This window comes from Heterocephalus glaber, unplaced genomic scaffold (genome assembly GCF_053883595.1).
Source record: "Heterocephalus glaber isolate CG9 unplaced genomic scaffold, H.glaber_assembly_v1.0 deba00001805, whole genome shotgun sequence".
NCBI lineage: Eukaryota > Metazoa > Chordata > Mammalia > Rodentia > Bathyergidae > Heterocephalus > Heterocephalus glaber.
Window position 1 is genome coordinate 1061512 of NW_028258480.1, and position 12257 is coordinate 1073768.

The following is a 12257-nucleotide window of genomic DNA, read 5'->3' on the forward strand; positions in this document are numbered from 1 at the left end:
TGTGGGGTCCAGATCTTTGTTCAGCTGACAACAATGGGAGAAGCTATGGAGTCGCAAAACTGACTAGGAAAATAGATGCATCCTGAGACCATAATGAAGTAAATAAATCAGAAACAAGGAACTCAACCCTTCCTAGAATACATTCAGAACAGGAGAGACAATTCCCCAAAGTTAAAAAAAAAAAAGGACCAAAATAGGGTAATGCATGTTTCTAGGTAAGAAATAAGTACACAATGCAGGAAAAATGAGAAATACTCTGCTTTTCAAAATCCATACTGAAATCATATTAGTAGAACTGCTATATAGTGATAAATGGAATAGAATTATATAGAACAAAATCAGTTCACTCTTCAGTGGGGTGGGGTACTGCACCCTGCAATCCCAGCACTGGGAAGCCAGGAGGCTCATCATGAATTTGAGCCCAGCATGGGCTACATAGTGAGTTCAAGGCCACTACATAGCAAGACCTTGTTTTTAAAAATCAATTTAAAAATCAATTCACTCTTTACAAGTTCCCATTGCATCATATATTCTATGCCAAGCTCTATTTTAAATCATACATATATAGATATGTGTACATATATGCATATCTACCCAAACTGACACACCTTCCCTTTTGCAGATATTCCTGTCATCCAAGCAGACTAGCTAGAGCTGCTATTTGAAACTACATCTGTCAAACTTTAATGTCCAAAAAATAAAGAATTTTTGTCTGCTGTCTACCTGTTATTCAACCAACAAATATTCATGCTGAGCACCATTTCTGCTCCTGACCGGGGAGTCCAGAGACAGAGCACTGAGCACAAAGCACCCTCACTGTCATAAATCTGTTCCCCTGTGTGGAGGAGATAGTAAACACGCAAGCAAACCCATACACGGAGGGGTGTTTAAGTTCCTCAAGAAGGAAAGAAAAACAGATAAATGTTGAAATGTGATTGAAGCAGGGAGTTGTCTAAGGTAAAGAACTCCGGGCCTCCTCTGACCCCAGGACATTTGATTGAAGGCTCAGAAAGAAAGGGAGTGAGCTGTAACCCTTCTTCGGGAGGGGCACACAGACACTGGAATGGCAGGGAAAGGCCCACTTTGGACTCAAGAAAGCTCACAGATGCCTCTGACAGGGCGGGTGACATGGCAGGCAGTGCACCTTCAGCACTGATTGTTTTTTATATGTGAAGGCAATCAGGATGAACTTCTGAGACTACCAAGAAAATCTTCGCTGGCCTTTTAATTTTTTTGTAGTTGTTATGGCCCGTGGGGCTTAGAATGAATAGGAGCCAGATCACAACTGATGTAAGGTAACATGATATTAAGATCTCACTCGCTTATGGAACAAGAGTCACCATGTAAAAAGGCAGTGAGTTTTTCAATCTCTTCTCAGTTTAATTAGCTAATTATAAATCTCTTTCCCTACCAGGGCATTAGATAATCTCATTCCATGATCGATACTCTCCATTTAACAAATGTCTACATCATATAATAAGGTAAAGATAAATCCTTGGGGGTAGGGATTTAGCTCATGGAGTGGTGCCATTGCCTGCCTCACAAGCACTGAGTTCGACCCTGGTACCAAAAAAAAAACAAAAGAAACAAACAAATCCTGAGGATCAGAATAAGTTAGGTTGTGAATTTTGCCCTGTACCCTGGAAAATTTGAAAGTCCTATTACAATTTCTATGTGACCCTTTTGCACTTTTATGGTCCAGACTCCATGGACAACTGTACCATAAAACAAAATCTGTTCAACTTTCTCAATCCCTATCCTATTTAAAGAGGATTTTCTTCATCAACTCTACTAAAATAATATATTTTACATTCCATTTTTGTCCCTTGTTTGAGTTTGTTACAAGCACCCCACCAATACATAAAATTTGTTTGTCTTTCCACCCGAAAGCGTGGAATGTTTACTAAGGCTGTGGGGTTCTCTAATCCGTGGATCTTGGTTTAAAGTTCTAAATCTAAATTTCTTAAGATTGAAAAGAAAAAGTCCAAAACGAGACAGTTGCTAAAAACGTTATGTGAACTGACGTATCGACAACACAGTGCCAAAGGTGAATTTCGATTCAAATGTAGGAACCCCAAGCCCCAGCCCATTGTTCTTGCCTCTAACATATGCCCCAGTCTGTAGCACTGCTTTCCAAATGTTCTTCGGAGTGAATCTTTGGCCTCTTTGTTTCTCACGCCGTAGATAAGTGGGTTCAACATGGGAATCACCACTGTGTAAAACAGATACCACCTTATTGATATCCAGGGAGAAACCAGAGCTGGGACAAACGTAGATAAAGAAGAGTCCCATAAAGGATGGAGAGGGCCGTGAGGTGTAAGGAGCAGCTGGAGAAGACCTGGCGCCTCCCATCTGCAGAGCGGACCCTCAGGACGGTGACCACAATGTAAACGTAGGAGGCCAAGATGACTGTGCCACTGAGCACTCCCAGGATTCCAGCCAGGACGGAAAGCAAAAGCTTATTGACCTGCGTATCCGCACATGCCAAGGCGAGAACAGGGAGAAGGTCGCAGAAGAAGTGACTGATGATGTTTGGGCCACAGAAGGGCAGGCAGAAAGTGAAAGTCATGTGGATCACGGTGCTCGGTGCTCACGAGGCCCGTGGCATAGGGCCTCACCACCGCACACAGAGCCAGGGAGACATAAGGAGTGTGGACTGCAAGCACTGACAGACGGCAATGTACCAGTCATACGCCATGGAAGCCAGCAAGAAGCATTCAGTCACTACGGACTGGCTGACCAAACATAGCTGCACAGTACAGCCAAGGAAGATGGCTCTGTTCTCCGCAAAGATGTCAGTCAACACCTTGGGACCAATGACAGAAGAGAAGCAGCCGTCCACAAAGGACAAGTGGCCGAGGAAAAAGTTCATGGGGGTGTGGAGTCGAGAGTGCATCCAGATGAGGACCGTCATGCCCAGGTTTCCCAGGAGCGCGACCACATAAACAGAAAGGAATGTCAGGAAGAGGACAACTTGGTGCGGCAAGGAATCTGTTAAGCCCACGAAAAAAACCTCAGTCACCAAACTTTGATTTCCATGATCCATTTCTGATGTCATCTGTTGATGAAAATAAATACGATTTTTCTATGCAATAAATTCATAGTCAAAGGTTTCTTAATTCTACATCTGAATATAACTTTTATTTTTTTAATTTTCATAGCTCATGCTGGCAGGCATCTCCCTTGGATTCCCCATCACAATCTCTGCTGACCCCTGCTCGTTCTGTGCTGGACAGTGAGGCGCTGTCCAGTTATTCATCAAAATCAATGGCTCTTTGGGCTCCTCCTTGATCAAAAGAAGACTTCTGTACAGAATCAGAATTTCAGACCTAGTGAAGTTTGGAGGTTATCTAAGGCTAGTCCTCTAATTTTGCTGTTACCTGTCTCAAAACACTTGATTTTGAACCAGGAACTTTTTCGGAAATATTGTGCAGAAAAGGGAATTCTGTGCATTCAGAGTGTTAATTGCCCTTGATCTAAGGTCAGGATGAAATGGGTGCTAGAAATGTAAGTTTCTTTCCTACTCTCTTAAGAGTGTGTAAAAAGAATAAGATAAATTGTTTCAGATTGTCAAAACTTCTGACATCTAAGAGCTAGAAGGGCAGCCTGACTACAGATTGTGTAGATTTGGAATTAACCAATTCCACAGTGTCTCCACTGAAACATTCTCCTCTGATCCTCTCAGTCCTTCACATAGGTGTTGTAAATATCTATTAATCTACTAATTATTCATGTAATTTTTAAATCCATCAAAGGGACCAATTGTTCAACACAGACTAGGAGCTTGGTAGAGAAAAATATTTTAGGGAAGAAAAGAGGGGTGCAAGGTATAGATTCCATGAAAATGAAACTTATAGAGCACAATACTTTGTACAAGACTGTCACAGAGGTTTCATTTATAGTAGACAAGAGATTAAAAAGACCAAAATAGCCTAAAAGAGGTAAATGATTGAACAACATAGGACAATGGCCACAATGCAGATAGATCTCAAGGACATTATACGAAGTTGAAGAAAGCGAATCACAAAAGGTCACATCATTTATGAGCTAACTTAGATAACATTCTCCAAATGGCAAAATTATAGAAATATATTAATGGTTGTCAGGAAGAAGGGATGGTGGCATGACTATAAGGGGCTTGCTCAGGTGGTCTTGGTGATAATGGAAATGTTCTGTATTCTGATTGTGGCAGTGGTTATTTAAATCTACCCCTGTAGTAAAATGATAAGGAATGATGCAGACATATCCTACTAATGCCGTCTTTTTTAATATTTTATTTTATTAGCACATGTGTGCAGTACATAATGTTTATTCCTGGTGGGAAGTTGGTACATGTACATAACACATTTCTTGGTTTTAATGTTGGACTATAGTTACATAAAATAATACCACTGCTGAAATTTAGGTGATGGGTCCACAGGAAGTCCCTGTACTATATCTATGCTTCTGGGAATCTGTGATAGTTTCAAAGTTAAACATTAGTTTAAGAAACAATGAAACAGAGAAGGAGTAGCAGAAACAAGGATCACCCAAAAACCAGTAATACTGAGGAAGAGAGGTATAGGTTTTGAGCCTTGAAATAGTCATAGCTATTTCAACATCACCAGCACACAAAAACATCCTCAGTACTGACAGAAGGATAGCAACTGTCTCTCCTGGTAGGAAGCTTGAAAGGGATTTTGATTAATCAGAAACAATGGAAAAGAAAAGGTGGTGACCTCTCGTGATCTCAGAGGTAAAGAAAAGGTCTGGAGAGATGCAATGAAGTCCAGTCAGAAAAACTTCTTCTTAGTAATAAAATGTTCCAAAAATTTAACACTTTTTAGACACAAAAACCCGCCGGAGCATATTCATAATTATAACCTATTGCACGAGAAAGATAGAAGGAGCATCTTATGGGTCACCATAAATTAAAGTTATAGAAAAAAATTTATAAAGCTGAAACTAGAATACATGTACCTGTGTTCTCAAATAACTTCCCCTGTAAACAAAGACATTGGGGTACGCGCACCAAGGGTCACTGTTAAGTGTTTACATTTTTCTGCTCAGCTGTAAATACTGCGTGAACCAGTAGGGGCTGTCTATGGAAAAAGCCTCTTCAACTCTGTTTATCCCAGTGGTATCCAATGGAAACATACTCACTGATAAAAAGCCATGATTCTACATGACTTTGGACACAAACAGATTGAAAACATAAGTCAACTGATTCAGATGTCTGTTTTCTACTTATAACACAATAAATTATAAGTGAAGTGAAGAAATTAAGAGCCAAAAAAGACAAAACATCTCAACTCCAACTTTCTATGTGTCTTTAGCACATCTCAGTACCTGTGTACCAAACAAAATATTATCTGCCAAATTACACATGTTCATTTAGGTCGTGTAAAGCAAAAGACAAACTCAGAGTGGATACAAAAACAATCCCTACTATGAAAAGAAATTACCCTGAGATTTGTCCTTCTCAGTCTCTTCAGGTACCTGGAAAGACAAACTGTATGCAACACCACCTCGAAGCCAAGCCTTCCAGGAGCCCTGTGATAAGGAGAGACAGAGTTCTACACAGTACCCAGGACAGATGCTTTTACAGACTTGTGAGTAAATTAAAGTAAATTGTTAGAGCTAACAAATTAAAAAAATGCATATATTGGGCCTGATGTGTAGCTCAGTGCCAGAATACACACTTAGCATGCAGGAGGGCTGGGTTCAGTCCCCCACCACCCAAAAGAAAAAGGAAAGGAAAACGTATTTACAGTACACACTGTGACTTCTTGAAATATGAGTACATTTCGCCCAAATACATTTCTCAGGTGTTCATTCAGGTATTCATAGGTATCCACTACTGCATAAAAATCTAATGTTCACTTTATCTGTATCTTTGTCTCCTTTTGAGACCCATCATGGCCCTGAGACGGTTTCTAAATTGTTTATAGCTATCTTAGCCATCTAGTAACCTCTACCCCATCACAATGTCACCCCAAACTATCACTTCACATTTATATTTCACTTCCTGTTTACCCTTTCTGTGTTAAGAACATCTAAGGTCTACACTCCTGGCAATTTTCAAGTGTAAGATATATTATTAATAACAAGAGTCATCATGCTGCACAAGAGATCCCCAGAGCTTATTACTTTTTGAGAAAATGGCTTTGAAGACTGAATCAAGGATAACTGCATAAAATAAAACTCTCTTGTACATGGTAACTTCCCACACCATTTAGAAGTTCCAGTTTTCAGCCTTCCTACCTGTACCATGAACACCTTCCCTTGAGAACTCTAAACTGGAGCCCCTACATTAGAAAAACAAACTTGACTGGAATGTGTAATAGTAATTACTTGAAGCAGGAAAGGCTAGGGAGAGATTAAATGATGGGTACCAAAATGCAGGTAGATAGAAGTAGTAAGCTCTAGTGTTCTATAGCATAGTGGGATAATTACAACATACTATAACCTATTAAATATTTTACGAGTCACTAGAAGAGAAGGGATTTATGTTCCCAAAATAAGATAAAGATACAGAGATGACAACATTAGATTTGAACTAGTTTGACTAGATCAATACATATTGTATCAAAATATCCCTCTGTACCACATAAGTATACTTATTACATGACAATCAAAAGAATATTTTATGTTAAAAGAGAGGAAAACATTAACTGCCCTTATTGCTTAGTATAAACTGTATATACGTATCAAATTATAATACTATACTCCATAAATTCTAAAACTAGAATAAATAAATAAAATGTAAAAATTATGTAGAGCCTTGATTCAGAGACTTTACAGTCAGAAAGGCAGTCTAGGAGTTCAGCAATTCTAGGAACACTCTGGTAGGTACAGAAGCTAGTAAGTGGGCAAGATCACTGTAAACAGAGAGTATAAAATGGGCTCACAGTATTATGCTTTATCTCTAGATGTCCCTCCAAAGCCTCACGTGGTAGTAGATGACTGTATCATGGGGTCATGAAACTCATGTGAGATTAGTCCACTGATGAGTTTATAGCTACATGTGGTTTGGGAGGTAGAGCCTGAACAGGGAAGGTGGACACTGAGGGCGTGGCCTGAAAGGATCTTTCTCCCTCCTCCTTGATTGCTTCCTGCTTCCTGCTGCCCTGCCATGGACTGTTTCTCCTCTGCCAACCTGACCTGCCTTGGAGCCAGCCAACTATGGACTGAAACCTCTACATATTGTAAGCCAAAATAAACCTGTCCTCTTTACAGTTGCCATTTTGGGTATTATGTCTCAGGGACACAAAAGTAATTAAGACAGATTTTGTTACCTGAGAAGTGGGCTCGTTGTTGTGATGCTACCTGACTGTTTTTTTCAGAAGCCTTTGAAACTGGTTCTCAGGAGGAGTTTGGGAAGGTTTGGAGATCCCAGCTGCAGAAACAGTCCTATAATATTGTAAGCTAAATTTGATGGGAGGCTATTTTTGAAGCTGAGGAGACCAGAATGATGATAGAAAGGTAGATGATGAGGACCAGACTCAGGAGGTTTCAGTGGGGAATAAGGGCTCCATGTGTATTGTGTTCTGATGGAAAATGTCTCTTTTGTTCCTGTCCTAAGACTCTGGGAGATCCTGAGATTAAGAGCAACAGACTAATTAACCTGGCAGAGGGAATTTTACAGCAGCTGAACACTTAAGCAATAGCACTGGTACTGTTCACATCTTGCCATAGATTGGCCAGGGTGCTGGACATGGATCTACAGATTTAGTGTTTGCCCTGCTAGATTTAGGTCTTGCTTTGATCCCATTCCTTTAAATCCTGCTTTCTCCCTTTTGGCATGGGAATGTTTACCCTATTCCATTGTATGTTGGCCATGTTTAACATTTCATTTTTACAGGGGCTCACAGCTAATAATTTGCCTTAAGTCTCAGAGAAGACTTTGGACTTGGACTTTCCATCAACATTAAGGTCAATATTAATATCAAGGACCCCAGGTGAGAGTCTCGATCTCCTGTGAGGCAATACGATGCAAGGCAAAAAAGGACATGGAAACAAGACTTAAACAGAAAGCAGGGAACTGGGATGGGCCACACTGTGTCTGTGGTGAGGACCCAAAGCAACCAGGACCATCAGTATTTACTGATTACACAAGCATCTAAGAATAGGGTAGGGAGATTTGTGTGGCATCTGGTGATATCAGCTGACACAGATAGGCTCGAAAAGGGGGGATAAAGCATTCTTGCACAAAGAGCAGAACAGACCAAAGGTAGGTCATGGTTAACTAGAAAACTACTAAAACAAGTAAAGGGGTGGCAGCTCTAGGAAATGGAATGTGGTTTTGAGCCTCAGGGTCCTTGGCCACAACATTATCTCTCTTAGGAGCCCTGTAACTTCACAGACCAGTACTTAGGTCTCTGCCACAGCTGCTGGTGGGGGAGAGAGGAGGCCTTTTGCTAGCCCTGGTGCCATTTGACATGCTCCTGGGAGACACATAGGCTTGGCTCCAAATACACTGTAGCCAGTTATGGGGGAGGGGGGAATGTTTGCTCCATACTGCAGCCCACTCTAAGCCTGGCCAGGGGGGTCTGCCACACATTAAGTGGTCAACATTAAGTAACTTTGTCCAAAAATCGAATGGGCTCAGTAGGCAAGACTTCCATAGAGACAAATGAAAGGCAGTCACTATTTCCTGGAGTTTGTAGGGTGGCAGGACAGATGCTACAGGCTACACACGTGCCAGAAATGTGGCCTGATACATTATCACTCTCCTATGTGACTTAGCATGGAGCAATGCTCCCTGGACACTTCATTAGCTACTGCTTGCCTTAAAGAAAGCAAAGATGGTGTTTCCTTTGTGCGCATAGAGTCACTGTAGCAATAGCTCATTTGTTTACTAGTTAGTGTAGTAAAGCTTACAGGGTCTGATTTTTTTTTCTTTGCGGTACCTGGGATCAAACTCAGGCCCTTGCACTTGTGAGGCAGGTGTGGTGCCACTGAGCTAAATCCCTGGCCCTAGAGTCTGACTTTAAACTAGTCATGGAGCAAGGCTCAGTGGTGTCAGCTGTTCAGGAGGCTGAGGCAGGGGGTTCCTTGAGCTCACAAGTTTTCAGTTGGCTTGAGCAATATCCAAAGTAAGCACCATAATAGGGGCAAACTTGGGAAGGGCTCAAAATGCAGCAATGCTTTCTAAAGGACAAAAAGCCTGGAACAGTGGAAAAGGGCCAGAGGATGGAGCTCAAGGGGGTGGGGGAACGAAGACTTTCCTGAAACCGCATGGGTGGAGCCCTGCCTCACAGGGATGTCATTCCAATGCCTCCTGACTATTGGCTAGACTCACACTGTCTTGCCATTCCCATTGGCTACTGGCTCCTTCTCTAGGTGAAAGCAGCCAGTCGTCTGATGCTGTGGGAAAGCTCACCCTTCCCTGAAGGAGGAGGAGCTGGAAGAGCTGCATCTGGGCACTGGCTCCTCTGGCTGGAAGTCTTGCTGGGTGGTGCCACAGCCGCGGGCCATGAATATGCATTACACACCATAGGTGTTAACGCGCTCCAGAAGTGTGTTAGATGATTGAAATGCTTGCCTTCCGAAGGGCCTGCAGTGCCGCTGGCTGCGCGCCCTAATCTCTTCACAGCTGCGCTGTTTCTAAGTGAATTCACCGCGTCGCCACTAGATGCCAGCAGGAGACGGTTTAGGGCACCACCGTGCCGTCCTGGGGCGTCGGGTTTCCCAAGAGTGACTCGCGCAGGGTTCCACCGTCCTGTCGCCCCTCATTTACTGGTGTCTTTAAGCTCCTGGGACCCTATGGACAGTGGAGATGAGAGGAATAGGGCTGTAGTAACAAACCGAAGAGAGATCCTGGAAAGCAAACTCCCAGATTCCCAGGAAAGTGAAAGGTGCTGCATCAACTTAGCCACCGCTTTCCTGAGAAGAAAGAGAAGTGTGAATATAGTCAATGTGCAGATTCGGTTCGTGGCCCATTTGGGCAGTACTGGGTTAAACCCAGGACTTCCGCACTGGGATACAGCCCAGCCCTTTAAGTCACTATGTTCCCCAGTTTGGTCTCCAAATGGCGATCCACCTGCCTCAGCCTCCCAGAGCACATTCTGAGTTTTAAAACATGAAACAAACCTTACTTTTTCAATTTTTTGGTTACCAGAGATCAAATCCAGAGCCTCATTCCTTCTAGGCAAATGTTTTACCACTGAGATACACCCCAACTCCTTCACATGGAAAGCTTTAATGCACACTGCAGGACTGAGAAAATTCTGTCTGTGGAAAACACCATGCTAGCGCAGCCTCCAGGAGGCTGTGACACAGCTAATTGGCTCGAGGTCGCTCCGGCAGATCCAGAAGTCAGTGTGACTCAACAAGGATGTGGTCCTCAGTCCTGGGGAGCTCTGTCCCCAGGGGGACTTGGGTGAGAGCCCAGAAGTGAAGGAGGGAGACAGCGATGTCCCGGCCATCTCTGGCCCCAGAGCATCCATATCAGAAAATAGTGAAGGCCAATGAATGACAGCCCGTCCTGGGCAGAGGCCTAGAAGTCACCAAGTGGCCAGAGCAAGTGGGGACGGAGCCAGAACTTGAACCAGCTCCCCTAATGCTCAGCAGATGCACTTTCCAGTATTTCATCACAGATTTGGGAACCTAGGTCCTCCCCTAAATCCTAAATTCTTTCACTCAGAGTTCTTCTACCTGAGTGATTCCCACCTGGCTTCCTGTCCACAGACCAGGCTGGGGTGTGTGAGTGTGTGCGCATGTGTGTGTGTGCGTGCATGTGTGTGTGTGTGTGTGTGTGTGCGTGTGTTGGATTCCCCACAAAGAGGCTCTGGGTTTGCACACAGGGGAGAGGGGAGCTTTGAGGAGCAGCACATCTAAAGGATGGAGGGAGGCCGACAGGGAAGCTGAGCTTCAGTGCAGTGGCCCTAGAGGCCCAGCCAGTCCCCTGCAGCACCCTGGGCCCCAGTGGTCCTTCAAGGACATTCACAGCTCTACTGTTTTCTTAGGACTGCTTTCACTGTGTCCCATAACTTCTGGTGCATTGCACTGGTATTATCCATCAGTTCCAGTAGCTTTCTAATTTCTTCCTTGATTTCTTCTGTGACCCATTAATTATTCTAGAGTGTATCATTTAATATCCATGTGTTTGCATAATTTCTGGGGTCTTTTTTGCTGTTAACTTGTAGAATCATTGTGCTATCATCTGATAATATACATGGAATATTTTTTTACTCTTTTGCATTTACTTAAGCTTCCTTTATGGGATATCTTGCTTTGTGGTCTATTTTAAAGACAGTTCCTTTTCTGCTCAGAATGTGTATTCTGTTGTTGAGTAGAACACTCTCCCTCTCTCTATGTATATTTTTCACTCATTCCAATTAATCTTAGATGAGTATTCTTTGTGTCCTCCAGTAGCCGGGGCATTCATTCTCATGTTCTTGTTTTTGAGGTATCTCTGAGTAACTGGTCAGTGACGACAGCTCTGTCTTCCAGTTCTGACTCTCGACCTCACAATGACATTTCTTTCAATAGAATTTTTTATCTCCTGGATTTCTGTTTGGTGCCTTTTCATGGATTCTAATTGTTTGCTGAACTTGTTAAGCTAACTTTTTATTAGTGTCTTCTTTATACTTCCTGAATGTGTTCTTTATTGAGTCTATTATCTACATCCTCCTTGAGCTTGCCAAGCACTTTATTATCCATCTTTCTCCCTTTTTATCATTTCAAATAGTTCAGCTGTGTGGCTTCTGAGTTTCTTCCCCTTGATGCCCCATGGGCCAGCTTTGAGGGAGTTGGGAGCCTTGGGAGGCATTCTGCTGCCTTCCTTTCTCATGTTTCTGCACTCATGTGTGTGCATGTGTGTGTGTGTGTGTTGAGGTTTATGGACTAAATATAGTGGAAAGACTTTTATGCTAGTTTGGAGACTTCTTTAGTTAGTATCTTCTGTGAAAATGTGAGGGTGTGTACCTTGAGGGTAATCTACTTAGAGTGGGTGTAAATATAAAGCTGAGCAAGGGAAAATATACAGACTTAGGAGAAGCCCAAAGGTCAGGAACAAAGCACCAGGAATTGATCCTAATGCACATGCAGTGTACCTGAAGAAAGCCTAAATAGACCCTTTAGATCCACTTGTTTTTAGTTGATTTTGAAAATTGCCAATCTTGCAGGTCACACAACTGAACAATATGTTATTAGTTTTCCACTAACTCTGCTTCCATGATAACCTGACTAAAGCCACGTAAGGCCTGCAAACTGCTCTTGGAAAGTTCGTCTCCATGATCTTCTCCAGCAAGAGGCACTTCTCTGTTATCTCC

General features: G+C 42.7%; 1 pseudogene; it reads right to left on the reverse strand.

Annotated features, from left to right (window-relative positions):
- Window positions 1-1940: 1940 nt before the first annotated feature.
- On the reverse strand, window positions 1941-3046 carry LOC101712974 (olfactory receptor 5G25-like; annotated as a pseudogene).
- Window positions 3047-12257: the final 9211 nt, after the last annotated feature.